Source organism: Melanerpes formicivorus, unplaced genomic scaffold (assembly GCF_026170545.1).
Source record: "Melanerpes formicivorus ecotype bairdi unplaced genomic scaffold, bMelFor1.0.p_v2 SCAF_47, whole genome shotgun sequence".
In the NCBI taxonomy this organism is placed as follows: domain Eukaryota; kingdom Metazoa; phylum Chordata; class Aves; order Piciformes; family Picidae; genus Melanerpes; species Melanerpes formicivorus.
This window is the reverse complement of record NW_027142399.1, coordinates 1,944,543-1,971,852: the sequence shown is the minus strand read 5'-3', so window position 1 is coordinate 1,971,852 and position 27,310 is coordinate 1,944,543. Positions and strand designations below refer to the sequence as shown.

General features: G+C 46.5%; 1 long non-coding RNA gene across 2 annotated transcripts in view; it reads left to right on the top strand.

Moving 5' to 3' along the window:
- Positions 1-27,310, top strand: part of LOC137451986 (uncharacterized) — a 169,947-nt gene that overhangs the window by 77,087 nt on the left and 65,550 nt on the right. For both annotated transcript variants that reach the window (XR_010989927.1, XR_010989929.1), the window contains exons 6-7: positions 3,217-3,319; positions 13,386-13,513. This is a non-coding gene — a long non-coding RNA (uncharacterized lncRNA). The remainder of the gene's footprint in view (positions 1-3,216; positions 3,320-13,385; positions 13,514-27,310) is intronic.

Here is a 27,310-nt window from a genome sequence, read left to right as displayed (position 1 = left end):
ATGTTTGAGTGTGGTTTAGTAGGCATGACAGGTAGCCAAGGCTGAGGGAGACTCAGAAGGTGTGCAGTGCCATAGCAAAGCCTCTTTTATAGAGTGGTAAACAAACCTCACATCTGCTTCTTTATTTTCCTTCCTTTTCCCTGGAGCTGAAATGCGGGAAAGTCATTTCATGTCACCTAGTGAGTTTTAATGGAGGCTTGGAAGGAGGAGGAAAAGAACCCTCCTGTGTGTCTGCTTGTTTCTTAGGTACACCACATTACCCACAGCTAGGCTCACCACTCCCAGAGCAAGTTTGTGTAAGGCCTAAAATAATTTCATTCCACTGGCCCACAAATATTCCCATTTGGTCAGCCTTATATAGAGTAATTACTGTTTAACATGGCACCACAGCTGCCTTAGGGCTTATTTTGGGTTAGGAGATATAAAAAGCTGTTTGTAAAATAAAAAATACATTAAATATATATTAAAAAATAAAATAAAATTAAGGATTGCTCTGTTGCTCTGTCATTCTAAGCAAATGAGTCAAGAAATTAGTTAGTTTGCTGCTGCCTTGCACTTGTTTGGCTTTGAGGGTGAGCGCTGACATTAGGACCAAAGGTCTCCAGCCATCACGTCCTGGCTCGTTTGGAGGTGCCTGCACTTCAGCTGCAAAGAAAAATGTAATTGTTGGGTAGCCAGGTGTTGTGGCAGCACTGAGTGAAGATTGTGGGGTGGCACATGCTCAGGAAAAAGGGGTCAGGGTTTAACTGGTGGAGACGTGGGAAGCTCATTTTCATGAGCAGGTGATAGGTGGGAAGAAGCATCTTGAGGGAAGGGTCTTGGCTCTGTGCTCTCCTCCAAATATGGCTTTGCTTTTTCTGTGCCTGAAGTGCTGCACACAGAGCAGGCAGTTCATTCCCACAGCTCTGATGGGGTGGAATTAGCATGGCTTTTTTTTTTCAGATCATGACAAGTCCAACATCAAAGTTCCTTCTGATTTTAATAACTTTGATATTCACATACATATATGGATGCATTTTCTGTTTGTGCATATATATATATATATGTGTGTGTGTGTGTGCAGCTAGAAAGGAAGTTGGCTATGTATAAGCATGTGCCATTTATATTCTGCTAACAAAATACAGGTGTCTCTGTGGTAAACAAGTTGCTGAGCTGTTTATTTGGCCTTCCAGTACCTGAAGGAGGCTGCAAAAAAGCCAGGAAGAGACCTTTTACAAGGGCTTGTAGTGACAGGATAAAGGAGAATGGATTGAAGTTTGAGGAGGGTAGGTTTAGACTGAAGAAATTCTTGACAGTGAGGGTGGGGAGACACTGGCACAGGTTGCCCAGGGAAGCTGTGGATGTCCTCTCCCTGGAGGTCTTCAAGGCCAGGTTGGATGAGGCCTTGAGCAACCTGGGCTGGTGGAAGGTGTCCCTGCCCATGGCAGGAGGGTTGGAAGCAGATGATCTTTAAGGTCCCTTCCAACTCAAACCATTCTATGAATCTATGAAGTTGGGAGTGTTCTAGTCACTTAAACGATTTCCCAGGCTGGGTTGGTGATTTCACCTCAAGAATTAGCATCCAAATCTGTTTCACAGAGGACCCCAATATTTTTAGTAACCACAAGAAAGAATGCTGTCCACTGGGACAGAGCAAGAGGCTCTGTGGATGAGGCCTCAGGATTTGGTTGTCTTTTTCTACTTACTTTATGGCCTGGGACAATTCTTAGCATTCTTCTGTGCCTCTGTTTCATAGCAAAATGGGGACTCATAACACTGAGTTACCTTGCAGAGAGCTATTTAAAGATTAGATTGAAGTTTGGAGACCTTTTTACTAGCCTTTGGCACCAGAGAAATTGAGCACTTATGAGAAACATTGCTGTGGTTTGGCTTTATTAATGATATGAACTCCTTGAGAAATTGTGCTAATGAAAAGGAGCTGGGGAACAAACCAGAAGCAGATAGTCAGAATTCAAATCCCTGCATGGACTGCAGGGATGCAGGGACTACAGTGGCTGCACCCTTGGATCTTTTCCTTGTGAAAGCCCTTGACATTCACATGGAAAATAGTTTCCTCCCTGTAACAAAACCAACAAGATGTCTGCCAATTCAGGCATTTTTTAAGGTGAGATGAAGCTGAGGAGAAATACCCTGGGAGCTATGAAAAAATCTTTCAAACTGGAAAGCTGAAAACAAAATTGAACCTGGGATCGCAGATTATTGACTCAGAAAGAGCTCTCAGGTTTCTTGGCTCCTCACTCTCTGTCAGCTATGCCAGACAGGTGGTAAATGGCAGCCTGGAAGCCCTGAGGTCCAAGCCTTTGGACCAGAAGCAGATACATCATGATAAGCAGACCTGGGGTGGGGAAACAGAGCAATAGACACAATTTTTCCTAGGATTGGGGTTTCTCATCAGCTCATCCATCACACTATTCCTTACATTCATTCTGCACATTGGCCACAACAACCCCATGCAGTGCTACAGGCTGGGGTCAGAGTGGCTAGAGAGCAGCCAGGCAGAGAGGGACCTGGGGGTGCTGGTCGATGGTAGGCTGAACATGAGCCTGCAGTGTGCCCAGGCAGCCAAGAGGGCCAATGGCATCCTGGCCTGCATCAGGAACAGTGTGGCCAGCAGGAGCAGGGAGGTCATTCTGCCCCTGTACACTGCACTGGTTAGGCCACACCTTGAGTACTGTGTCCAGTTCTGGGCTCCTCAGTTTAGGAAGGAGGTTGACTTGCTGGAACGAGTCCAGAGAAGAGCAACAAAGTTGGTGAGGGGTTTGGAACACAGCCCTGTGAGGAGAGGCTGAGGGAGCTGGGGTTGCTCAGCCTGGAGAAGAGGAGACTCAGGGGTGACCTTATCACTCTCTACAACTACCTGAAGGGAGGTTGTAGACAGGCGGATGATGGTCTCTTCTCCCAGGCACCCAGTACCAGAACAAGAGGACACAGTCTCAGGCTGCGCCAGGGGAGGTTCAGGTTGGATGTTAGGAAGAAGTTCTATACAGAGAGAGTGATTGCCCATTGGAATGGGCTGCCCGGGGAGGTGGTGGAGTCGCCGTCATTGGAGGTGTTCAGGAGGAGACTTGATGGGGTGCTTGGTGCCATGGGTTAGCTGTTTGGGTGGGTTGGATTGGTTGATGGGTTGGACACGATGATCTTGAAGGTCTCTTCCAATCTGGTTTGGTTTATTCTAATAAAGGTTTATTCTAATATTTCTTCTCCCTGTTCCCCCAGGTTGTGCCTGCTAAGCATTGAAGAAGTGCACACCCAGCCTCCTTTTTGCCCCTCTTGCTGAGGCCAGGTACACTGTGGTCCTTCAGGATGGAAGGCATGGCAGGTAAGGGAGCAAACCTCCCTCCCTGGGTGCTGGAGTGAGCAGTCAGAAGTGAACTGTCCACCATAACAGTCACAGCAGTGTAGGTTATAACATCCCAGCTCTGCCTTTCTGTTAGGTATTTCCTGCATGTTCACAGTAAGAACCTAATTATTTTTCCATCTCCAGCAAATCTACCAGCTCCAGGTAAATGTTGTTTAGTTACTAACAGTAAGAGGAAAACAAGTCTGATCCCAGGCCACCAGGGACCGAATATTTTTCATTGTGAGTTGCTTCTTGAATCAGTCTGAAAGAGCTTTCATTTTATTTAAGAGCCTTCTATTGATCAAAAAGGTTTCACGAGTGGCTGAAGCAGGCTTAACTCGTGATAGAAGTTCTTACTTGAGGTCATTTTTTTTCATCTTAGTTGTTAAATTTCATGCTTTTCTTCTCTGCAAAGGTAACTGGGATGGAGGCACATGGTTTAGAGATGTGAAGGGGAAGAAAAAAAAAGTCTAAGTTTCCTTCCAGTCCATTAATTTCCTTTCATGGAGCTCTGTACCAATTTGAGTGTACAATTGGGAGGAATCAAAACACAGACATCTAGGCTATTACATAAGATCAAAAAGAGAACAGATTTGTTTTTGAAGCTGGAGATAATGTATTTGTCCGAAGCCATGAACATTTTTGAGAGCTCAGAGTGTTCTTCCTGTTCAGCCTCAGGATGAAACTTAGATCATACCAACTGAAGAGAGATCCCAAAATATTTGAAGCCATTTAAATAACTACAGACCTAATTCAAAGGCCTTACTGAGTGAGGCCAAGCAGGGATTTGAACCTGATTTGAAATGCACACCCTCTCCTTCTTTTTCCTCCTTTTAACTTGAAGTTCCACTTATGTGGAAGAAACCATCCCCATGGATTTTGTGAAAATGGAATTATTCAGGTCAGACATTTAGATCTGGTTTAACTGAGCCAATGTCTTGTGTCCAACCACTCCCACCCCCCATATAAACAAATAGATTGGCTGTGGAAATTTCCATAGCAAAGTTTCCTGTCTTGCCTCATAACAGGTTGGGCTTGATGATCTTCAAGGTCTCTTCCAACCTTGGTGACTCTGTGTGATTCTCTGTGTGTTTGTGTGTGTGTGATAATTGCATTATTTTACAACAGTTCAATTCTCCTTAACCAAACCTCTTGACAATGTAAAGGAGAGAGGGAGCAAGTGGATTGCCCAGGCTAGCAAAATGTAGTGTTTAGGGGACAGCGTGCATCCAATATGTGTGGATCCAAGAGCAGTGGATGGCTTTGCTGGGTTCATTGACCTCTTGTAGCCTGTATACATGTCCATTAGGAAGAGGCTAGAAGCTGGACTGAGCTCCTGCTGCTGCCAGTCACTTGCAGTCCTGAACAGAAAAGGAAACATCAGTTTTCCTTCCCTAGTCCGGATGCTGACTCACCTGTGTGGTGAAAGAAAATAGCCAAGGGGTTGCTATTTCACCAATGTGCCTGGGGATGTTTCATCAACTGCTTTACTTGGGTGAGTTAAATTGCAAAGCTTTGAGGTCTGAGGTCAGTTCAGTAGTTACAGGGGGGGGTTGGTCTCTTCTCCCAGGCAACCAGCACCAGAACAAGAGGACACAGTCTCAAGCTGTGCCAGGGGAGGTTTAGGCTGGAGGTTAGAAAGAAATTCTACACAGAGAGAATGATTGCCCATTGGAATGTGCTGCCCAGGGAGGTGGTGGAGTCACCATCACTGGAGGTGTTTAGGCTGGAGGTGAGGAGAAAGTTCTTCCCAGAAAGAGTAATTGGCCATTGGGATGTGCTGCCCAGGGAGGTGGTGGAGTCACCATCCCTGGAGGTGTTCAAAAAGGGATTGGACGTGGCACTTGGAGCCATGGTTTAGTTAGTCATGAGGTGTTGGGTGAGAGGTTGGACTTGATGATCTCTGAGGTCTTTTCCAACCTTATTGATTCTATGATTCTACACTCAACTTGGTCACGCACTGGTATGTGGTGTCTGAGGTTTCCATCACCCAGAAGTCAGTTTTATTTCACAGTTGGTTTGAAAGCCATTGAAAAGGTGTAGTTGTTTTGCATTGGGGTCTCATTGATGCAGAGTGTCACTCCAAGCCCATTTTGCTTGTAGCTGGAAAGCTATTCTCACTCATCTGCCTCTTCTCAGTGACAGGACAAGAGGAAATGGCCTCAAGTTGTGCCAAGGGAGGTTCAGGTTGTATATTAGGAAAAATGTCTTCCCAGAAAGGGTTCTCAGGCATTGGAACAGGCTGCCCAGGGTGGTGGTGGAGTCACCATGCCTGGAAGTATTTGAAAGATTCATAGATGTGGTGCTGGGGGACATGGTTTAGTGGTAGTGGCTTAGCAGTAGTGATGGGATTGTGTGCTCTAGGTGAGTGGTTGCACTTGATAATCTCAAAGATCTCTTCCAACCTCAACAGTTCTATGGTTTTCTGTATCCAGGTCCAGGCCTTGACCTGGGCTGTGGTAGGACTGGGGAGCTGTCCCACAGCTGCTGTGTTCCACTGTATAATTAACAAGGATTTGGTGGGGTGGGGAGACCCAAGCTGAAAGGGCTGCTACTAGATGAAGGAACCACTGTTCCCACATTCCTGAAAGCTGGCAGTGAGCAAGCAGTGCTGATTCAGTAGCTGACTGTCATTGGCCATCCTGGTTCAAGCCAGGGAAACTTTCTCTTGCCTTGTGGGGTGTTTCCATGCTCTCTGCCAGCTCTAGAAGGCCTCCAGACACCTTCAGATCAAGCAGCTTTCTGAAAGCTTGCTGGAGAGGACATGATTTGTGATGCTGCAGGAAGGATTTCTTTCCTTTTCCCTTATTTTCAGAGCCAGCTGTCCTGAGGAGTAGATGAGCTTGAGACACTAGTTCAGACAGGCTACCAGAAAGGAAGTTTGCTCTGTGCCTCTTGTTCAGTGCTCAGGCAGGATGCTGATGGTCTGTTTTGCAAAGTTGGGCCCTGAGCTTGTCGTCAGGTAGAGCCTGGCCTGAAGCTCAGGACTGGGAGTGCCTATGCTGACAGCTCCCTGCAGCCACGCTTCACATCTGCGAGCGTGGCCAGGCCACACTTATCTGAATGCATAGCCATGGGCTGCAGGAGCTGTAATGCAAATGTAGCACTGCACAGCCCAGCTCCTTCTCACCAACTATTGATTACGTGTCTGATTTGCTGTCCCCTGATAGTAAGCCATAGGCAGAAGCCAATAGAGTAAGGAGGAGGAGAACCTGTCATGATCAGTCGATGCTGCTGGTGAGCCAATGAGAGGAGAAAGCCTGTGGATTGGGCTGGAAGAGAGCAAAGGTGGGGGAACTGTCTTAGCAACAGCAGAAAGCAACTCTTCCCCCCTCCCACCATGCAGCTAAGCTGGAAAGTTCCTGATGATGTTCCTTAATGTTTCTGTCTGGCTCGTGCCAAGTCTGTACGTGATTTGTGTGACCTTGCCCAGTGTGCCAGTTTACCACTTCTCTCTGTAGTCCTTTGGAAAAGGTAGAAAGGAATTTTTCCTTTGTCCTGCTAAAACCAACTGGTGAGCTCCAGGTAAAGGGATCTGCAAGCCCTAAGAACAAAAGTGAATTTTGTATTGTCTTTCTGGGGTTGGATATCTTCCTCTTGACATCTTTCCAAGGCAGTCTGTTGTTGACACAGTCAATTTCTTAGCAGTCTGTTGTGACAGTGGGAGCTGGACACCTTGACTACACTGTCACCTCTGCTCAAAAGCCCTTATATGAAGCCAGGTGAATCCCTATCCCTCAAAACCCACCTCACTTCATCAGGTTGCTGGGCTCCCTGGTCTGGGAATTAGCAGAAAAGCTTCCTCAGCTGAGCCCTCCCTGTGATCTGTGGCCGGAGAAAAGCCAGTCCAAGGCACCATATTGCTTTGCCTCTTATGTTTTATTTGCCTTACAGCAGGAAATGTCCTTTCTGTCTCTCTGCCTCTCTTGTGGTCAATCTGTCATTGGTTTAACCACCTGAAACTGCAAAGGGCACTTAAATGTGTCCGAACCATTTGAACGTCTCTCGGAACCAAACCCTGGCACTTTCAGCACTCCCTTGGAAATGACCTTCCTTGTCCTCCCCTCACCTGCTGCCTCCTCCTCCTCCTGCTCATAAGCATGCACACGTTTAGCTCACTATTTGCATGCTGATAATGGACATAGATTTGGTGAGTCCTGCATCTGTCGAGACGGCGGCGACGGTAATAGAAGCACCGTCGGGACCAATATATATTGGGCTTAGGAGTGTGTCCAATAATGTCTGGGTCAGGGAGCCTTTAACTGCAGTGTCAGGGAATTTAGTCAGCTGTCATCACTTCTTAATTAAAAATAGCTGGGACTCACTCACATTCCATTGCTGTGTGTTAGCTCATTTGTCATCTTGTCCTCTGCTCTCCGGCAACCCCTCCCCACATCCCCCCTAGACACCTTCAAAACCAGACAATGGATAGAAGTGCTTGCAGCAGGTAAGGAGACAAGAGAGCAGAGAACTCGTACCATAAGCTGATCTTAGGGGCAGGAGAAGGACAACAAAGTTGGTGAGGGGTTTGGAACACAAGCCCTATGAGGAGAGACTGAGGGAGCTGGGGCTGCTTAGCCTGGAGAGGAGGAGGCTCAAAGGAGACCTTATTGCTCTATACAACTACTTTGTTTGCAGGGAGGTTGCAGACAGGCAGAAGTTGGTCTCTTCTCTCAGGCAACCAGCACCAGAACAAGAGGACACAGTCTCAAGCTGAGCCAGGGGAGGTTTAGGCTGGAGGTTAGGAAGAAATTCTACACAGACAGAATGATTGCCCATTGGAATGGGCTGCTCAGGGAGGTGGTGGAGTCACCATCTCTGGAGGTGTTTAGGAGGAGACTTGATAGGGTGCTTGGTTGCATGGGTTAGTTGATTAGATGGTGTTGGTTGATAGGTTGGAAGTGATAATCTCGAAGGTCTCTTCCAACCTGGTCTATTCTATTCTATTCTATTCTATTCTATTCTATTCTATTCTATTCTATTCTTTTGCAAGAGTTCAGCAGGATTCAACGGGGTGGGGCGGCATGGCTCTGCAGTATGAAATGTACTGCATGTATCCACGTTGTGTCTATATAAATATATATAAACCCAGCCCCTGCACAGGCATGTGTCAGGAATATAAATCAAACAGTAACCAGCCTGGGGTTACAAGAATATTTCCTTGTGGACAAACCAACTTCTGTTTTCCCATCTTGAGCTTCCTGCATCTTCCTCTGGTCCAGCACTCACAAAGAGACCTTTTTTCCCCCCCCTTCTTTCTATATGATCCAGTCAGCCCTTTCCTACGTACATAAGTGATTGGATTCCCAAATCCTTGCCAAATGGAATTTACTGGTATCTGTGATTGCTCTCACCTTCCAGTAGATTTCACTAATGTATTTGTGATATTCCTAAGGGGACAGGAAGATTGGAGGTTATGCAGAGGTTCAGGAGCTGCAGAGGGAAATAAATAGCACACTGTAATATCATTGCAGGAAGAAAATGTATCCCTTTCTCCCTGCTCCCTCCCTCCCTCCCTCCCCCACCCCCAAGAAAAATAATTTATTGTGATTCTAGTTAATGCTTGGAGCCAAGGGAAAGCTTTTGGCATGGGAAGAACTTTCCTGGCTTCCTTTTTTACAAGTAAATCAGAGGTGGAAGGGCATTAGACCGACTAACTTCCTGAGCTGGAAGTTGCATCCGGATTACCATATTTAATTGTCTGAGATTGGCCTATCTTCCATGAATTTTCCTAATCCATTTTGGAACCTCTTTCTATATTTGGCCTCCACAGCATTGGGTGATGATGCATCCCACCATTAAATCTCATATTGTTTGAAAAAGTTCCTCCAGGATGTCCTGTACAATGCTATCAATCTGTCCCTGTGAGTTAATGGATGGCTGTTGCCAGGGCTTCAGGTTCCCTCAGCCCAAATTGCTAATTCCCCTTGAGACCACATCCATCCCTTGCACTCAAGGAGGGGAAGCAGCACCAAACCACCAACACCCAACTTGGGGCTGCATGGAACCAGTGTTACTCCCCCAGAGGGCAGCTTCTGCAGTCCCACCTTCTAAATAGTGATTTTTTTTTCTCCTCTCACCATACAAAGTGATTCCCCTCAGGACTGGGTCCCTGCTGACTTGCCTGAAGATTCAGTGATTTTTGATGATGTTTGAAGAGTGTTCTGTTTCCTGTAGAGGAGAAGATTCACATGCAGCTTGTGGGACATGGGAGAATTTCAGATACTCTCTCCAATCCAGGCAGTTGTTTTCTGAGTCCAGTCCAAGAAAGCTCAAAGGGATAAGCAGGGAAGCCCTCTGGTTTGGCTCATTATTGTGTGGGGATTTTGAGGGATTTTGAGGTGTGCTGGTTCAGAAAATCATCAGCAACAGCTCGTCTGAACCCCCAAAGCATCAAGCTAAGGACAGACCTTCATGTTGGCAGAGACATTTTCAGACTGCAGAATTGTTTGAGAGAGCCAATTAAGCTCTGATGACTTCAGCTGCATTTCCAGCCTCTGATTAAGGCCACAATACTAATTAAACTCCTGAATTATTAAAAATGCAAATAGTCAGACCTGTGTGCAACAGCAGAGTTGTGTTTCCATGCTCCAGGAATATTTGGCAGAGTGCTCTGTGGCCACAAGTTTTTTCCTTTTCCTTCTTTTTTGTGTTGGTTTGGTTTGGTTTGGTTTGGTTTGGTTTTAATGGCTGCACTTCACTTGATGCAGAACTCAAAGTGTCAGCTGCTGGGGAAAATGTCTCAACTGCCTTGCAGACAGACAAGCAAGTTTGATTAAAACACAGCAAAAAACAGTTGGAAGGAACTCTGGGTCTCTTGACATCCAGACTGTGGCATTTTCACTGGATGGGCTGTTGGGATTGAAATACCATTTGGTCCTCAGAGAGTGACTCTGCTTTCAGTAGCAAAACTCTTAGAGCTGCAGTTAAGCTACCTATTTTGTTGTCATAGTTCAAGAGCAAGATAAATTATTTAGACCTCTAGCTGTTCTCCCGGATGCTACCCAATGAGTCCAGAGGAGGGCCACAAGGATGATCCAAGGGCTGGAACACCTCTGCTATGAGGACAGGCTGAGGGAGCTGGGGGTATTCAGCCTAAAGAAGACTCCAGGGGGACTTTAGAGCTGCCTTCCAATAGGAATAGGAATAGGAAATGGAATGGAATGGAATGGAATGGAATGGAATGGAATGGAATGGAATGGAATGGAATGGAATTAACCAGGTTGGAAAAGACCTTTGAGACCATCAAGTCCAACCTCTCACCCAACACCATCTAATCAACTAAACCATGGCACCAAGCACCCCATCCAGGCTCTTCCTAAACACCTCCAGTGATGGTGACTCCACCACCTCCCTGGGCAGCACATTCCAATGGCCAATCTCTCTTGCTGGGAAGAACTTCTTCCTAACCTCCAGCCTAAACCTCCCCTGGCATAGCTTGAGACTCTGTCCTCTTGTTCTGGTGCTGAAATACCTGAAGGGATCCTGCAGGAAAGCTGCAGAGAGACTTTTCATGAAGTTGTCTAGAGATAGGACAAGGGGGAATCATTTGAAGCTGAGGGAGTGCAGGGTTAGACTGGATCATGGGAAGAAGTTCTTCAGTACAAGGGTAGTGAGACTCTGGAACAGGCTGCCCAGGGAGGCTATGGATGCCTCCTTCCTGGGTGTTTAAGGCCAGGTTGGATGAGGACTTGAGCATCTGAGTTCACTTGAGAGGTGTCCCTGCCCAAGGCAGGGGAGTTGGAGTAGATGATCTCTGAGGTCCCTTCCAACCTAAGCCATTCTATGGCTCTGTGATTCAGTGCTGCATGCACCTTCAGTGAGACTTCTACCCTAGAAGGTCTGACTGTGGCCTTTCCTGCAGTGCAGCTATGGTTTGGTCACGGCACTACTGAGCAGTAGGGGACTGACTACCCCCTGGTCAGTCTTTTGGATATTGCAGCCATTCTTCTGGTGGGGGGCAGTGGCCTCTGGGTCTCAGAAGTGTCTGTCCCATCCTGTAGCCCTTTTGCCTTGCCTTTTTGGAGGCTCTGCTGGATCTGGCAGTGTTTGCAGCCAGGATCAGCTGGGATGTTAGAGGGATATATCAGCAGGCAGCCTAGTTATAACCTGCCCAGAGGGAAGTTTCTTCCTAGTGCCTATTTAGTTCATAATAAAGACATACATTAAAAAAAAACCAAAGCCCACAAGCTTGCACAAGACACTGTTCAGGTGCAGCAAGTGGATGTCACGTTCTGTAAGTGGTAAGCCTTGCTAGTGTGAAGTGACAACAATTTATTGGAGTCACTTACCAGGTAAAAATATGACCCAATGTCTCCAGTTCAGTCCAGTCCATGGCAGGTGTGATGGCAAAGCTATGCCATTTTTTTTGCTTCCCCTCTCAACTGCCTTCTAGTGAGTTAAAACAGAGCAAGAAGTGGTCATTACTTTACCTATATGAGAACTGATTTGTTGTTGTTGTTGTTTCATCCTCCTGCTCTAATGGGCTGCAGGTGTTTCCCAGGCTAATAAGGACAGACATGCTGGCCACATGCCAAAATTATAACACTGTCCAGGGAGAGAAGAAAAGAAAAGACAAAGGCTGTGGGTGGAGGGGTGGGGAGGAGAGAGAAAAAAAAGAAAGCAGGGGAGTCACTCCATGCTGAGATTTTGTACTTTTGTGTCTCCTGGAGTGAATACATTAGTCAGAAATCAAAGGTTTGAAAAGTCATTCAACCCCTCCAAATTAGAAGGTGAACCATCTGCACGCCAGGATGGAGCTGCCCTCAAAGGCTGCAGGCCAGGGCTGATCTCAGTGAGACCAGGGTGAGCCTGGAGTAGCCCTACCAGAGTTACAACCAGCTCGCCCAGGAGCTCAGGTTCTGGCCTGGTGCATGTGACTTGCTGCCAGAATAGCATTTTGGACCCAGCCCTTTAGTGTTGTATCACCATAGAGACAGGCTCCTCTGTTCCAGAGCTGAGGGGGAATCTCTGTGGGGTAGTCCAGTGTTAATTAATCCTCTTTTAAGCAAAATTTGAGCTCAGTGGAAACTGCAAAGACAAGGCAGCCCATTCAGAGCTCTGCAGCTTCTCATCCTCTTCAGCTTTAGCAATATGTCTTGCTCTCAAGTCCCACATGCCACAGCAAATGCTTTCTGTCTCCTGGAGTTAGAGCCGTGCTGGAGAGTCAGTGGGAAGGCAAGCTGTAGTGTATGAGAATTGAAGATATGCTTGTGTCCTTACAGCTGTACAGATAATGCTCTTGGGAAAGACTGGGTTGTGATGCAGACTTCCCAAGGTGCTGCATTCTTGTGTGTGAGCCAAGCAGCAGCCAGGATAACCCAGCACAAAGGAAGAGCTGGATCTGAGGCACTGGCTGCCTTAGACCATTTGACTTGAATTGCCCTAAGGCATTGTAGCTAATGGTGGGAGATAGGTCTCTAAATGTATCTCTCTTGCTGGTGATTGCATGAATGCCTTGGGGTTGTCCATCACCTGAGCTACCTTAGGCTGGTCCCTAAAGGTAAGTTAGATGTGTCCAGGCCTGAGGGCATGTCCACAGGGAGAAATAGATCCCGAGGCTAGTCCTTCCTAACTACAGTCAGCCATGGCACAGGGTCACAGAGATGCTCTGATCCCAGTAGCTAAATGCTCTTGCTGAATTCTCAGGTAAAACCAACCTGAGTGGATCTCCTTGTGCACTGCTCAATGTTTCTGGGTCTGGATTAGCCCTCTGGAGTGTCCCTGACCCCCAAGCACAGACATAGCCTCTGGGCTGCATCCTGAATGATTACCCAAAACACATCACTCTATCCCCCAAGTGATTTGGGGTCCAGATATCCTAGTAATGGACACATCTGAGGTGAATTTACCTCACTGGATTTAATATGACAGATCTCAACCACAAGTTTCTTATCCAGATTTGGTTGGAGCCAGGATTTGGTTCAGGCCAAGTGTTTTGTTTTGCTTGTTTATCTAAGATTAGGGTTTGGATGTTCAGCAGGGGGAAAAAACAAAAGCCAACAACAAACCCATAACTGATGGATGATAATTATGTTCATTTCAGATCTGCCTCTTGGCAGCTGGCTGAGAAGGGAATGCCACCACGAAGCATTACTGAGGCAAGGCTCAGGTTGTATTGGAAGGCACCACAGGAGCTGTGCATGACACACATCACCACCACCACCACCACAGGTCAGTACCTTCTCCCAGGAGGCACTGTCAGAGCTCTCTGAGAAGCATCTGTGCTAACTCAGTCAGACTCTGCCTGTGGACTTAAAGGTGATAAAAGTGCCACAACTGAAATTCACTTGTTCCAGAAAGGAATGACACAGTTGTAAGGCTTAAATGATCTTAATAAATGGGTTTAGATCAAATGTTTTATGGTAAGCAAAGGACTGATGAAAAGAAGCTTCAGAAAGTGCTTTGCAATGAGGCAGACTGAGATGGCTTTGATTTTTTTGTTTGGTTGGTTTGGTTTGGGGTTTTTTTTTGGATAGCCTTTGGGTTTTTGCATTAAGCCTATTAGATAGTTTGCTTGGAGAAGTCTCTGACTCCAGAGAAGGGCAACAAAGCTGGTGAGGGGTTTGGAGCACAAGCCCTGTGAGGAGAGGATGGGGGAAGTGGGACTGCTTAGCCTGGAGAGGAGGATGCTCAGGGGAGACCTTATTGCTGTCTACAACTACCTGAAAGGAGGTTGTGGCCAAGTGGCTGTCAGTCTCTTCTCCCAGATAACCTGTGACAGAGCAAGAGGACAGAGTCTCAAGCTGTGCCAGGGCAGGCTTAGGCTGGATTTTAGGAAGAAATTCTTCCCAGAAAGAGAGGTTAGCCATTGGAATGTGCTGGCCAGGGAGGTGGTGGAGTCACCATCACTGGAGGTGTTTAAAAAGAGCCTGGATGAGGCACTTAGTGCTATGGTTTAGTTGATTAGATGGTGTTGGGTGATAGGTTGGACTTGATGATCTCTGAGGTCTTTTCCAACCTGGTTAATTCTGTTTTCTCTATTCTGGGTCATTGTGTGCAGAGTGCTGAGGACACTCTGACATCTCTGCAAATACAAATAATAGTGCTAATGAGCAGCAGCTTATCAACATTTGTGTGTATGTGATGGCTTGGAAATCTGTGAATTCTTTTGCTCCCTGCTTCACCCTTTGAAGTATCCTGTGATTTGATTTCTGTCTTTGGATGACAGCAATGTGCAGCTAAGCTCTGGGGCTGTTCCTAAGAAGCAGGATGCTGCTTGCTTTCTTTGAAAGAGTTTCAGGTCCGCAGGTGGTGCTAACCTGTCTTGGGTGGCTGCAGAAGAGGTTATTCCCTAGCCTGGCAGTCAGGGTTTGATCCTCCCAGTCAGAAATTTAAGCTCCTTGAGCAGCTATATGCAGCTTTATGATGGCTTCCTGGTGCTGTGATCATTCCTTTAGTTAACTTCAACATGGTTCATTCATACTCATAGAATAGTAGGGGTTGGAAGGGACCTCTAGTCCAACCCTCCTGCTAACACAGGTATGCCCAAATCAGGTTGCACAGGAATGCAGCCATCTGCTAAGCAAACCAGGTGCCAGTGTAAACCATTCACACTTCTTGCTTGTGGCTTACTTTGAGGCTGAAAACTTTTCAGGTGCCTAGAGTTTTATAGTGCAAATGCTCTGGAGCAACTCCCAGTCTCTTGTACTCTGTGTGCAAACCCCTTAGTTGAAGACAGAACAGAGGAAATGGTCTGAAACTGTGCCAGGGGAGGTTTAGGTTGGATATTAGGAAAGTTTCTTTCCTGCAAGAGTGGTCAGGCATTGGAACAGGATGTCCAGGGAGGTGGAGTCACCAACCCTGGAGGTTTTCAAGAAATGTGTGGCCATGGCACTCTGGGATGTGGTTTAGTGGGTATGGTGGTGTCAGGTTGATGGTTGGACTCAATGCTCATAGAGGTCTTGTCCAACTGAAACAATTCTATGCTTCTGTTATTAGTCATAGAGCTCACAGCATACCTTTGGGTGAGTGGAGAGAAATAAACACATGGAGAAGGCCACTTAGATTTCAGGAAGATTGAATATTGCTCTGAAAGTATCCAACTCTCCTGCTGACCGTGGTGAGAGCTGAAGACAGCAGAAAGAGGACGGATTCAGGATACTGCTGTGCAGGCTTTTAAACATGCTGCAGAGAAAGCTGCCAGATCTCCGTGTGGAGTGTCCTGGTTTGGGGACTGCTGTGGAGATGGGATGCAGAACCACATGTACATTGGTTGGCAGGGGCATGGCTTCATTTTCTTTTCTTCTGAAGCTTATCTGAGGGGAGGAAACTCTAGACATTATCTTTTTCTGAGTGGAAAAAGTGATCTCAAGTACATATGCTTGAAACTAACAGCAGCACGAGCCAGGTTAACTTGACTGGGAGGCCACAAAATCTGACTGAGCCTAATTAGAAACCAAGATGCCTCCCAGCACTTAAAGTCTCCTTTTAAGATTATGATGAGCTGACAAAACATATTAGTGAGAGGTGGAATTGGTATGAGCCATGTTTGGCATTTTACTACTTAGTGGCAGCAACAAGAGGCCCTGCACAGAGATCAGAACCACACGTGTGCAAGCCTGGATTAACTATCCCCACCTGCTCTCTGGTGTTTAACACTGGTGGCTAAGTCACTTGCACAAAGCTCTCAGAGCCAGTGGAGTTGACTGAATCATCTTTGGAGATATGCTGCTGATCTGCTGTGGAGCCCAAGAAGACTATGTTCTAAACAAGGGGGCTCAGTTAACTTGCCTACACCTCACTGGGAACGCAAGCCAAGGTGCACTGCACCCATCACAGTGAGACAATGCACGGCAGGAGAATGCCAGGCTCTCAGGAATGATTTGCAGAGAAGAGACATCACAGCTGCATGCTGCTGGATAGATTGCAAGCACACATGAGGATTTAGAGAGCTGAAGGAGGGCATGGTAGCAGTTCTACATATTTCTTTCCAAGGATTTATTTTGCTTTGAGGCAGTGCTCCCATCACTACTAGGCTGGATTCCTCTGCTCTGCTTGGAGCACATGGCATTAGCACAGGCAGTGCACTGCCCACTGTTGAGCCCCAGCCATCAGCCTGCTGGGGAGATCCAGACAGCCCTGCTGGAGCAGGGCCGGATCACTGTTGTGCCCAGCACAGCCAGGCTGCCAGCGACAGGCAGGGCTGATGGATGCTGCCTGGCAGTGGGACCTATTGCCTGCTAAATGCAGTCCCCTCCTTCCATGCCAGCAGGTGCTTTGCCTGGCCGGGCACTGCCAAGCTTCCTCCTGCTGTATTCTCGTGAGTTCCAGTTTTCCATCTTTGCTTGTGCTGCTGCTGTTCATCCCTCTGCCTCTCTCCCAGCCCTTGGAGTCTGCTCAGAGACTCGGTCTCCTTTGCTGCTGTCCTGGTGCCAGAACTGTAAGTCGGATGCGATGGAGCTGCCTGTGCATGGGGAGGACTCGTGCTCGCTGGCTCCACCGTCTGGACCTGGCCCTGAGCACAGAGCTCAGCAACCCCTAACAGGTCCCCTTGCTTTCCCTCCAAGAATATGATTAGAGGTTTGAAACTGAGCAGACAGCTGGTATACTCTCCCAGGGTAGCCTCTGTGTCTGGGCCTCCATTGTTTTTGTCCAAATCATATCTGATTCCTTTCCAAAAGCGCTTCACTCCATAAAACCAGACCAGGTGCCTTTGGTTGCACTCATTCCTGACATACTAGCTATGAACAAAAGCATTTTGGGTTGGGCTTAATATCAGTACAAAATTAATTTCAACCTGGATTTTTTTTTCTCCCTCCCAGTTAAAGTCTTTGAATCTCCCTTTCTGCTTTTCCAGATAGGAAACTGCCCTCATTCACCTGAATCCTTGGTCTTGTACCTGATTTACTGCATCCTCCTCTGCTAGATCTTCAAAACTGCTCCGTGCCATGCTGCAGTCTTTGAAACCTGACCCCTGTGTACATTCCTTGCACCTTGGCCTCTCGGGTTTTTTACACAGAGTAAAAGTACCAGCAGGTCAGGCAAGAGGTTTTGCAGCAATGTGCTTTCCCATTCTGCTCAGTAATTTCCCAGAACAGTGCAAAAAGCAAAGTAAACCGAAACAGCCTCGATTGGTGGAGGTGTTTAAAAGCCCAGGTGGCCTCTGAGCTTTGGTTTAGTTCTGTATCCCTGTTAACTGCCAAGCTCGGTGCTTTGTCCTCCAGATTGCCCTTTATCTAACCATCTTGAGCAGCACCACTGGCACCAGGGCAATGGAGGGGCTCCTGATGCTGCCAAGAGGATGGGCCCTGCTTAGGAAGCAGAGATCTGCCAACCTTCTGTGCTGGGGAGTTTGCAGACTTCCACAATGCATCTGTTTTGTTTCAGGTCATGGATTGCACTGAACAGTCCCTTTGTGTGCTCGCTCTGCAGCTACTAAAACTGGCTCTGAAGAAGCCAGAGATAAATATGACAGCTACTGTTATAGAGTATCCCCTGGATACTACAGCCTGACCTGTACCCACTGTCTATCTTAACATTGTCAGTATTAATGTTTATATTGCTGTGTCAACTTCATTTCTTATCGTGTAACCAGAGATGGACCAAATGAACGTGGAAAGCTTTTCTGTGCCTCTGCATTCAGGGTCATTTGGAGGTCCACAGATGGGACAGGCACTTTGCCACTGAACTGTTTACTCTGATGAGTGCCATGATATTCCATGTATCATTCAAAGGGAAAACAATACTGTTTGACATGACAGCAGAGCATTACAAGGGTAGACTGCAGATTGGCAAGTCTGCCTGCCCACAGTTTGTGTTGTTACAGAAGGTTTTGCAGAGGTAGGCTCTGTCCACAAGAGGAAATGGCCTCAAGTTGCACCAGAGAAGGCTTAGGTTGGGCATGAGGAATAATTTCTTCCCCAAAAGGGTTTGTCAAGCCCTGGAACAGGCTGCTCAGGGCAGCGGTGGAGTTGCCATCCCTGGAGGGGTTTCAAAGCCATGGAGATGTGGTGCTGAGGGACATGGTCTAGTGGTGCCCTGGCAGTGCTGGGTTAATGGTTGGACTTGATGAGCTTAATGGTCTTCTCCAATTGACATGCTTCTATGATCACCTTCCAGACTTGCTCAGGTTCTGGGTGGTGGTGGGGTGGTTCAGTAACACTAACCACAGCATTGTGTCCTGTTCATGTGCATTGCTAAAGGGGCTTCATTTTGAATTGCAGAAATCCTTACACTTCAGTGGCAAGGGAAGTGGTTTTGTGTACCTGTCACTGGATAAAGGTATGTTTGCTTATGGCTGTATCAACAGCAAGGGAGTGTGAGTGCTCCTGGCATTACCTGCCTGGGGGTGCCAGGTCCCAGCAAAGTGCTGTAAAGATGAGGGCTATTTCATTGCCCCTCCGAGCAGCAGGTCTCTGAGGCCTGAATAAGGGTTTCCTTTGGTTCAATCTTATCTCCAGAGAGTGGGCAGGTTTGAAAATGTGACCCATTTCATTTGCATCTGAGCACAGGAACCAGACAGAAGTGCTTGTGTCTCTAGTACTTGCAGTTCAGTTGCTGGAGTGTCACCAGTTCAAGACATCACCCAGGCAGAGCTACTGGGAGCACAGCTCTCTCGGTGCTGTCTCTGGACAGTGTTTGATTAGACTGCTTTTATCTCTCTGGTCTGTCTGTGGGAGTTGAATCTTTGTACAGAGACTGCATTGCTTGGCATCTAATCTGCACTAGTTGACTCAGTCAGCCTCAGAAGGCAAGGGGGGGAAGGGAGATAAGTAGGAGGAAGAAAGGTGGGAGTGGAAAATAACATATTTGAGGGGACAGCAGGAAGCCTGGGCTCATTCGCATCTTGGGAATTGCTCAGGACATGACCAAGTGAGTGTTTCCTGATCCCCTCTTGTTCTTTGGTCTTGTTTTGTTCCCCTGTGGGCCAGGGAGAAAGGATACCTAGCAGAGCGCAGCTGGGGGAATCCCAACTTGGGTAATTCCCTTAGCAAATGTCACTCTAGAAAGCCAAGTGTTGCAGGCTGGGTGGTCACCTTGACCTGCCAAGGTAGCTCAGTGACAAAGATTTCCTTGATCCTCTTTTCTGTGGTGTCTGAATTTCCACTGAAGATGATCTGTTCAGTCCAGTCCCTGCTCAAGGGGTTCTCTTTGGGGAGGATATTTTTGTTTGTCTGTTATTGTTTGCTTTTGCTCTCTGGGAAGATGAATCGAAGTGGAGACTAAACGAGGTTCCTCGGTGAGGGAAGGGGGAAGTAAGATTAAAAGCCTTACTGTTTTTGGATGAAAGGGATGGGCATTGTTTCAGCCTTGCAGGTTGAGAAGAGAGAGGCCATTGTGGAGGTGGAGCTGTGAAGCAGGACAGGAAGGAGGTGGTGTAGAGCTGTGTTTCTTTTCAAGTACTTCAGGACACTCCAACATAAAAGTCACCACGCAAATGTCAGACCCAGCTATCTACTGTTATTAAACTTGGGGTCCTGCTCACACTTTTAGAGATCAATAATCCCACATTCTCTAAACAGCAGAGCTGAGATCACAGGATGTTCATTGCATGTTCCATGTACTTCAGGGATAGATTCTCTCTTTTCTTTGTCTGCCCTAATTAAATCAATAAGTGGCCTTTATAGTCACCTGTGTAGCGGGTGACAAGTTGAGCTGCTTGAGGTCACCAAAGAGGGCATCCTGGCAGCCTTTGAAAAAGAAAAGGATTTTGATCCAGAATAGTCATCATGTCCTAGTTTCCTACTCCCTTGAGCCAGCTTGTTCCTAGAACAGGGCTCTGAAAGCAGATAGAAAAGAACAGAAGTGAATTGTCTTTGCTCAGGGATGATCTAAGAAATCTGGTATCTCTGTTTCCTTAAATCTCTCCCCTATTTACTCCAGCTGTCACCTGCTCTGTTTCTTCTCTGCTTCCCTTATTTACATGTTAGCAGTGCTGTGATGATTAGGTGAGCAGGGTATGCGCTAACGTTGCGCTACACATTTAGTTTCTGGTTGTAGTGTAGCGACTCCTGGGCGTAAAGGCATTGCTGGGGACTGCGTTGTGCAGGTTGCTCTTTCTCAAGGTGAGACCATTTGAAGTGGAAGAGGGTAGAAAGAAATTGTGATCCTGATTCCTCTGGGCCATCTGGTCGTTTGAAATCCGGATCAGCTCCAAATGGATCCAAATTGTACATGCAATCCATGTTTCACCTCAATTCAGCCCCAGTCTAAGGCTTGACACAGCCTCATTCTCAGAGATGAAAGCAAATGCAAATCCATGTGCCGTGGTTTGTTCTCCTGGATTAGCCCATTTCCCCCTCCCCACACTGATCCAAGGGCATTTGCAGGTGCTTTCTCTGTGGTAGATCTTGTTTGACATGGGGTGTTGGCATGCAGATGTTAGGAGAAGCAGCCACTGTGGCTGAGCTAAGGCTGCTACTCACCAGCAGATTTTTGCCAGCCTCCTAGGATAACAGGGGGTGTGCAGCAACCTCACCCTTGCCATGTCCTTCCTTCCCTGGCACTCTCTGAGGCAGCTCATCACTCCTACAACCTCGTGCCCTGTTGCAGCGCTTGAAGGTTATCAGTATAGTGTAAAGCAGCACCAGCAGGATTGGATTTGGGGGGTTTGGGGGTGGGTTTTTTTTGTTATTTGCTCAGGGGTATAAAAAATGGTATCTTTTAGCTTCTCAGTGTGCATTTACAACACATCTGAGGTTTGAAAGGGCCTGTCCAAAAAGAAACCCAAGGGTAATAAGAGTGTGTTAGGAGAGCCAGTAGGCATTGAATAGTCTCTGTGGTGGTAGAAAAGCCTTAGGCTTCAACTGATTGCTAATTATGTGGCTCTATTCCTTATTAAGAAAATACCAGGCAAGGTTTGTGAAGGAAGTAAAGTGTGGAGAGTTACCAAGTTTGGGACTGGTGGGGGTTGGTTTTATTTTGTTTTTCTTTTTTTTCCCCTCTACTCCCCCTCCCCCCCCCCCTATTTTTCCCCTTTTTTTCTTATTTATAATTTTTTTTCTCTCTTTCCTCCTCTTTCTTTCCTCCTCTTTCTTTCCTCCTCTTTCTTTCCTCCTCTTTCTTTCCTCCTCTTTCTTTCCTCCTCTTTCTTTCCTCCTCTTTCTTTCCTCCTCTTTCTTTCCTCCTCTTTCTTTCCTCCTCTTTCTTTCCTCCTCTTTCTTTCCTCCTCTTTCTTTCCTCCTCTTTCTTTCCTCCTCTTTCTTTCCTCCTCTTTCTTTCCTCCTCTTTCTTTCCTCCTCTTTCTTTCCTCCTCTTTCTTTCCTCCTCTTTCTTTCCTCCTCTTTCTTTCCTCCTCTTTCTTTCCTCCTCTTTCTTTCCTCCTCTTTCTTTCCTCCTCTTTCTTTCCTCCTCTTTCTTTCCTCCTCTTTCTTTCCTCCTCTTTCTTTCCTCCTCTTTCTTTCCTCCTCTTTCTTTCCTCCTCTTTCTTTCCTCCTCTTTCTTTCCTCCTCTTTCTTTCCTCCTCTTTCTTTCCTCCTCTTTCTTTCCTCCTCTTTCTTTCCTCCTCTTTCTTTCCTCCTCTTTCTTTCCTCCTCTTTCTTTCCTCCTCTTTCTTTCCTCCTCTTTCTTTCCTCCTCTTTCTTTCCTCCTCTTTCTTTCCTCCTCTTTCTTTCCTCCTCTTTCTTTCCTCCTCTTTCTTTCCTCCTCTTTCTTTCCTCCTCTTTCTTTCCTCCTCTTTCTTTCCTCCTCTTTCTTTCCTCCTCTTTCTTTCCTCCTTCTTTTCCCATGCCTCAATTTGGTATTACAGACTGGGCTCTGCTATTAAAATGAAGCCACATTCCCCAGTTCTGCCATCCATCTCTTAGAGGCACCATGTGAAGGGCACAAGTTATTCCACCTTAAAAAGAAAAGAAAAAGGTTGGGGGGGAAGGAAAAAAAGAAAAGGAAAAAAAAAAGCAAACCCCACGCTGTGCTGAGAGGGAGAGAGTTACAGAAAGTGGGCCCCCTGCTTTTTTCAGAGGGGGAATGTAAGCAGATCCTGGCTGAAACTGCTGCACTCAGCAGTTTTCAGCTTGTTTTAATTGGCCTGGCCTGAAAGAATGCTGAATGCTGTACCTGTGCCAATGAAAATGCAAATGTTTCCCCGAGACGAGGCACTCGGAGTGCCTGTGCCCCAGCTCTGATAGCAGCAGCAGGGGCATGGAGACATATATGTGATGGGAAATGGGGAGGCCTTGATCTAACTCAGCTTAGAAAACAAAGGGCTTTGGAAAATGAAGTGTGAATAAAGGCAGAGCAGGGCAAGATGTAAAGGACCAACTGGAGCTCCTGCAAAGCCAGGAGCTTTCCTGTGGTGGTCCCTTACCCTCTCACCTGGCATTGAAACTTGATCTCTCCTTCCTTCTGTTTTTATTTGCTTATTTGTTATTTACTGTAGATGGTTTTCTTGTCAGAATGAAGGTTGTTCTTTCATGTGCAGAGATGCTGTCACTGAGTGCATCCTTACAGCCAGTGGGTACGGTGATGTGAGGTACCACTCGGGAGACTCTTTTGCTGCAGGACAGCTGAGGTGACAAACTGATCCCAGATGCTTCCTACTGACAGGAATGAATAGGGTGAGCTGGGAGATACCAGAGATGTTTCTGCATGGATCTGGATGCTCCCTCTGTAGTCCCATAGTCCATATCCCAGTTTTATGCTATTCATTCCCTTGAGATGAGGCCCTACACAAAGCTGTCCTTGATCCAAACCCTTATTTTTTGCATATATGTACAGCTCCCTGAGGTAGCTACATGGAGACAAAAGACTTCGAACTAAACCAAACAGTCATCAAATCATTTTGAACTACTGAGTCTCATGTATGTCCTGTGTCTTGATACTCCCCACATGGCCCTGGGTACCAATATAGAATAGAATAGAATAAACCATGTTGGAAGAGACCTTCAAGATCACCGTGTCCAACCTATCATCCAACACCACCCAACCAACTAACCCATGCAACCAAGCAACCCATCAAGTCTCCTCCTGAACACCTCCAGTGATGGTGACTCCACCATCTCCTTGGGCAGCCTATTCCAATGGGCAATCACTCTCTCTGTGTAAAACTTCCTCCTAACCTCCAGCCTAAACCTCCCCTGGCACAGCCTGAGACTGTGTCCGTCCTCTTGTTCTGGTTCTGGTTGCCTGGGAGAAGAGACCAACCTCTGCCTGTCTACAACCCCCCTTCAGGTAGTTGTAGAGAGCAATAAGGTCACCCTTGAGTCTCCTCCTCTCCAGGCTAAGCAACCCCAGCTCCCTCAGCCTCTCCTCACAGGGCTGTGTTCCAAACCCCTCACCATCTTTGTTGCTCTTCTCTGGACACGCTCCAGCAAGTCAACCTCCTTCCTAAACCGAAGGGCCCAGAACTGATCACAGTACTCGAGGTGTGGCCTAACCAGTTCCTCATCATTTCCAGTGAGAGTGGGGAGACACTGGAACAGGCTGCCCAGGGAGGTTGTGGATGTCCCCTCCCTGGAGATGCTCAAGGCCAGGTTGGATGAGGCCTTGAGCACCCTTGGGCTGGTGGGAGGTGTCCCTGCTCACGGCAGAGGGGGGTTGGAACCGGATGACCTTCAAGGTCCCTTCCAACCCAAACCATTCTGTAACTTTACGAATCCACTGAAATTCTTCATGTGCTGGGCACCTCTCAGCATGACCACTCTCTCTCCACAACATCTGTATTACAAATTACAGCCCCACAAAAGCACCTTCTCATGCATCCATCAAACATCCCTCCTCAGAAAGGGCACATTCTAAAGTTCTGGAATGAGTGACTATGAAAAATTACCTGGCTCAGCTTATTTTTTTCTTTTCTTCCCTGCCTCCTGTCAAGTTCCAGCCCAGTTGTGAATTGGGACAAAGAATTAATTCTCAATAAATGGTTGATCAATTCTTTTCTGCCTTTGTGCCTCCCCATCCAGTACTGAATATGCATTCCTTGCATATTTTTTTTCCCAGATAAATATCCAGCATCTTAGGGTATTTAAAATTAGCTCTGTATACATTTGCAGAGCAGTGATTATTCTGAATTTCATCTGAGGCAATTAAAAAGCATCAGGATGACATTTAAGGTGATATTTTTCTCCCCTATGTTAAATAATTATAAATAATAATAATGATTAAAAGAAGAAAAAAATTATTCTGTTCCTCCCAGCCTTGGATCAACCTTTAGGTTAATAACCCAAATCATTAAAATTCATCTGTCTCTCCAAGGGTTGAGTGGTTAAAAAACAAATTGGAGGAACCTTTCAGCAGAAGGGTGATTGATAATTGCCAAAGCAAAGGTGTTTTGTGCTTAAAGAATTGTGAAAGGCTGAGCAGATTGATCGGGTTAGCTATTGGTCAGGCTGGGGAGAGATTGGCAACAGTTAAACAAGTCACAGTTTTATCAGCTGATGCAGAGGAAGTCCAAGCTTGCTTCTTAGCAGATTGGCTCTCAGGAATTTGTGGTTCACAGCTGCAAACTCACTGTGTGACCTTAGGTCACTGATGGCCACTTTTAGGGATTATTATTTAATTACAGTGGGAGTTAGGCTCTTGCATATCATTCCTCCCCTCCCCCCCCCCCCCCCCCTTCTTTCTTTTCCCCTTAAATTGCCTCTGTGAATGAGATTTTTCTTGACTAAGTTCAGTCATCTAAACTCCATCTGTCTAGACCAAGCTACTACTCCTCAAGGGAATAACTAGGAGTATCTATCATTTCCTTCTGCTTTAGGGTTGGTTGACTTGTCCCCACATCTCTTTATTTGTGATACAAAGCACCCAAACAGTTGAATCATCATAGAATCATAGACTGGAGATCATCTGCTCCAACCTCCCCACCATGGGCAGGGAGACCTCTCAACAAAGCTCAGCTCCTCAAGGCCTCATCCAGCCTGGCCTCGAACAAACCCAGGGAGGAGTCTTCCACAGCCTCCCTGGGCAGCCTATTCCAGAGCCTCACCACCTTCCTACTGAAGAACTTATCCCTAAAATCCAGTCTAACCCTACTCTCCCTCTGCTTAAAACCATCTCCTCTTGTCCTGTCTCTAGACACCCATATGGAAAGTTCCTCTGCAGCCTTCCTGTAGGATCCTTTCAGGTATTTGAAGGCAGCTCTAAAGTCTCTCTGGAGTCTTCTCTCCAGGATGAACAACCCCAGCTCCCTCAGCCTATCCTCATAGCAGAGGTGCTCCAGCCCTCGGATCATCTTTGTGGCCTCCTCTGGATACACTCCAACAGCTCTGTGTCCTTCTCATGCTGGGGACACCAGAACTGGATGCAACTGGATGCAATTGGATTCGAGGTGGGGTCTCACATGAGCAGATTAGAAGGGCAGAATCCCCTCTCTTGCCCTGCTGACCACACCCCTCTTGGTGCAGCCTAGGATATGATCTGCCTACTGGGCTGTATGAGGGCACTGCCAGCTCATGGTGAGCTTTTCATCTCTCCGTGACAATCAAACCCCAACTTTTAGATATTTATGCCTAAAAAGGTGAATATGTCTCCAAGTCATCTCTCAGCCTCTATAACCATCAGCATGCTTTTCCCATCCACACTGCAAAGATCATGTGGTAAAAACTCTGAAATACTCTTCAGCTTCTCTATTGACAATAGCAGCCCAAGATGACTACCTGAAAGGTACATGGACTCTTTTGGACTTTACATGTCTTGAGATGATTAGAGGCTTGCTTGGCTACAAAAAGCTAAAGAAGAATGGATTTCCAATGCAGAAAGGAAAGATAAAGCTTCCCTGTGGGGTTTATTGGATTGTGAATTGCTCCACCTATTTGCAGAGTTTCTCAGAAGTAGCCTGCGTTCATCCATCTTTCCCTGCCTCCCTCTGGGCTATTAAATCTCTTCCCACTCTGCTCAAACCAAGCCTTCATGTTGTCTTAATAAATTGCTTCTCTTGCTGAACGTGATAATGCTTTGGAGGAAAAAGTAATCAGCACCAAATAGTTCCCTACATACAGAGCACAGAATTAGAAGACCCTCTCTCTTTTTTCCTTCCATTCTCTCTTTTCTCCTTCCTTTCTCTCTTTTTTCCTTCCTCTCTCTTTTTTTCCTTCTTTTCTCTCTTTTCTCCTTCCTTTCTCTCTTTTCTCCTTCCTTTCTCTCTTTTCTCCTTCCTTTCTCTTTTCTCCTTCCTTTCTCTCTTTTCTCCTTCCTTTCTCTCTTTTCTCCTTCCTTTCTCTCTTTTCTCCTTCCTTTCTCTCTTTTCTCCTTCCTTTCTCTCTTTTCTCCTTCCTTTCCCTCTATTTTTCTTCCTTTCTCTCTTTTTTCCTTCCTTTCTCTCTTTTTTCCTTCCTTTCTCTCTTTTTTCATTCCTTTCCCTCTTTTTTCTTTCCTTTCCCTCTTTTTTCCTTCCTCTCTCTTTTTTCCTTCCTTTCTCTCTTTTCACCCCTTCCTTTCTCTCTTTTTTCCCTTCCTTTCTCTCTTTATTCATTACTTTCTCTCTTTTTACCTTCCTTTCTCTCTTTATTCATTACTTTCTCTCTTTTTTCCTTTCTTTCTCTCTTTTTTCCTTCCTTTCTCTCTTTTTTCCTTCCTTTCTCTTTTTTCCCTTCCTTTCTCTCTCTTCCTTCCTTTCCCTCTTTTTTTTCCTTCCTTTCTCTTTTTTCCCCTTCCTTTCTCTCTTTTTCTCCTTCCTTTCTCTCTTTTTTTCCTTCCGTTCTCTCTTTTCCCCTTCCTTTCTCCCTTTTTTTGTTTTTATTTGGGTTTTTGTTTATTTGTTTTTCTTTTACTCGGGTTTTGCTTTGTTTGGTTTTATTTTGTTTGGTTTTATTTTATTTGTAGGGTGGGTTTTGTCTGTTTTATTTTGTTGGTTTATTTGTATTTTCCTAGTTCTCAAACGCATTTGCATACTCCCATCTAGTTTTGCTGCTCACACCTCCTCCTTCACTTTCCCCCCACCTCCCCTGTCGCCTTATCTTCCTGGGTGTCCCTGGCAGATCCGCGCTGCTGCAGCGGCGCTCTCGCATCTCAGCTTTAACGTCCACCGAGACTCCTCACTCCAGCCCCAGCATCCAGCGGTTGCTTGCTGCAGACGGGCTGGCGTTCCCTGGAGAA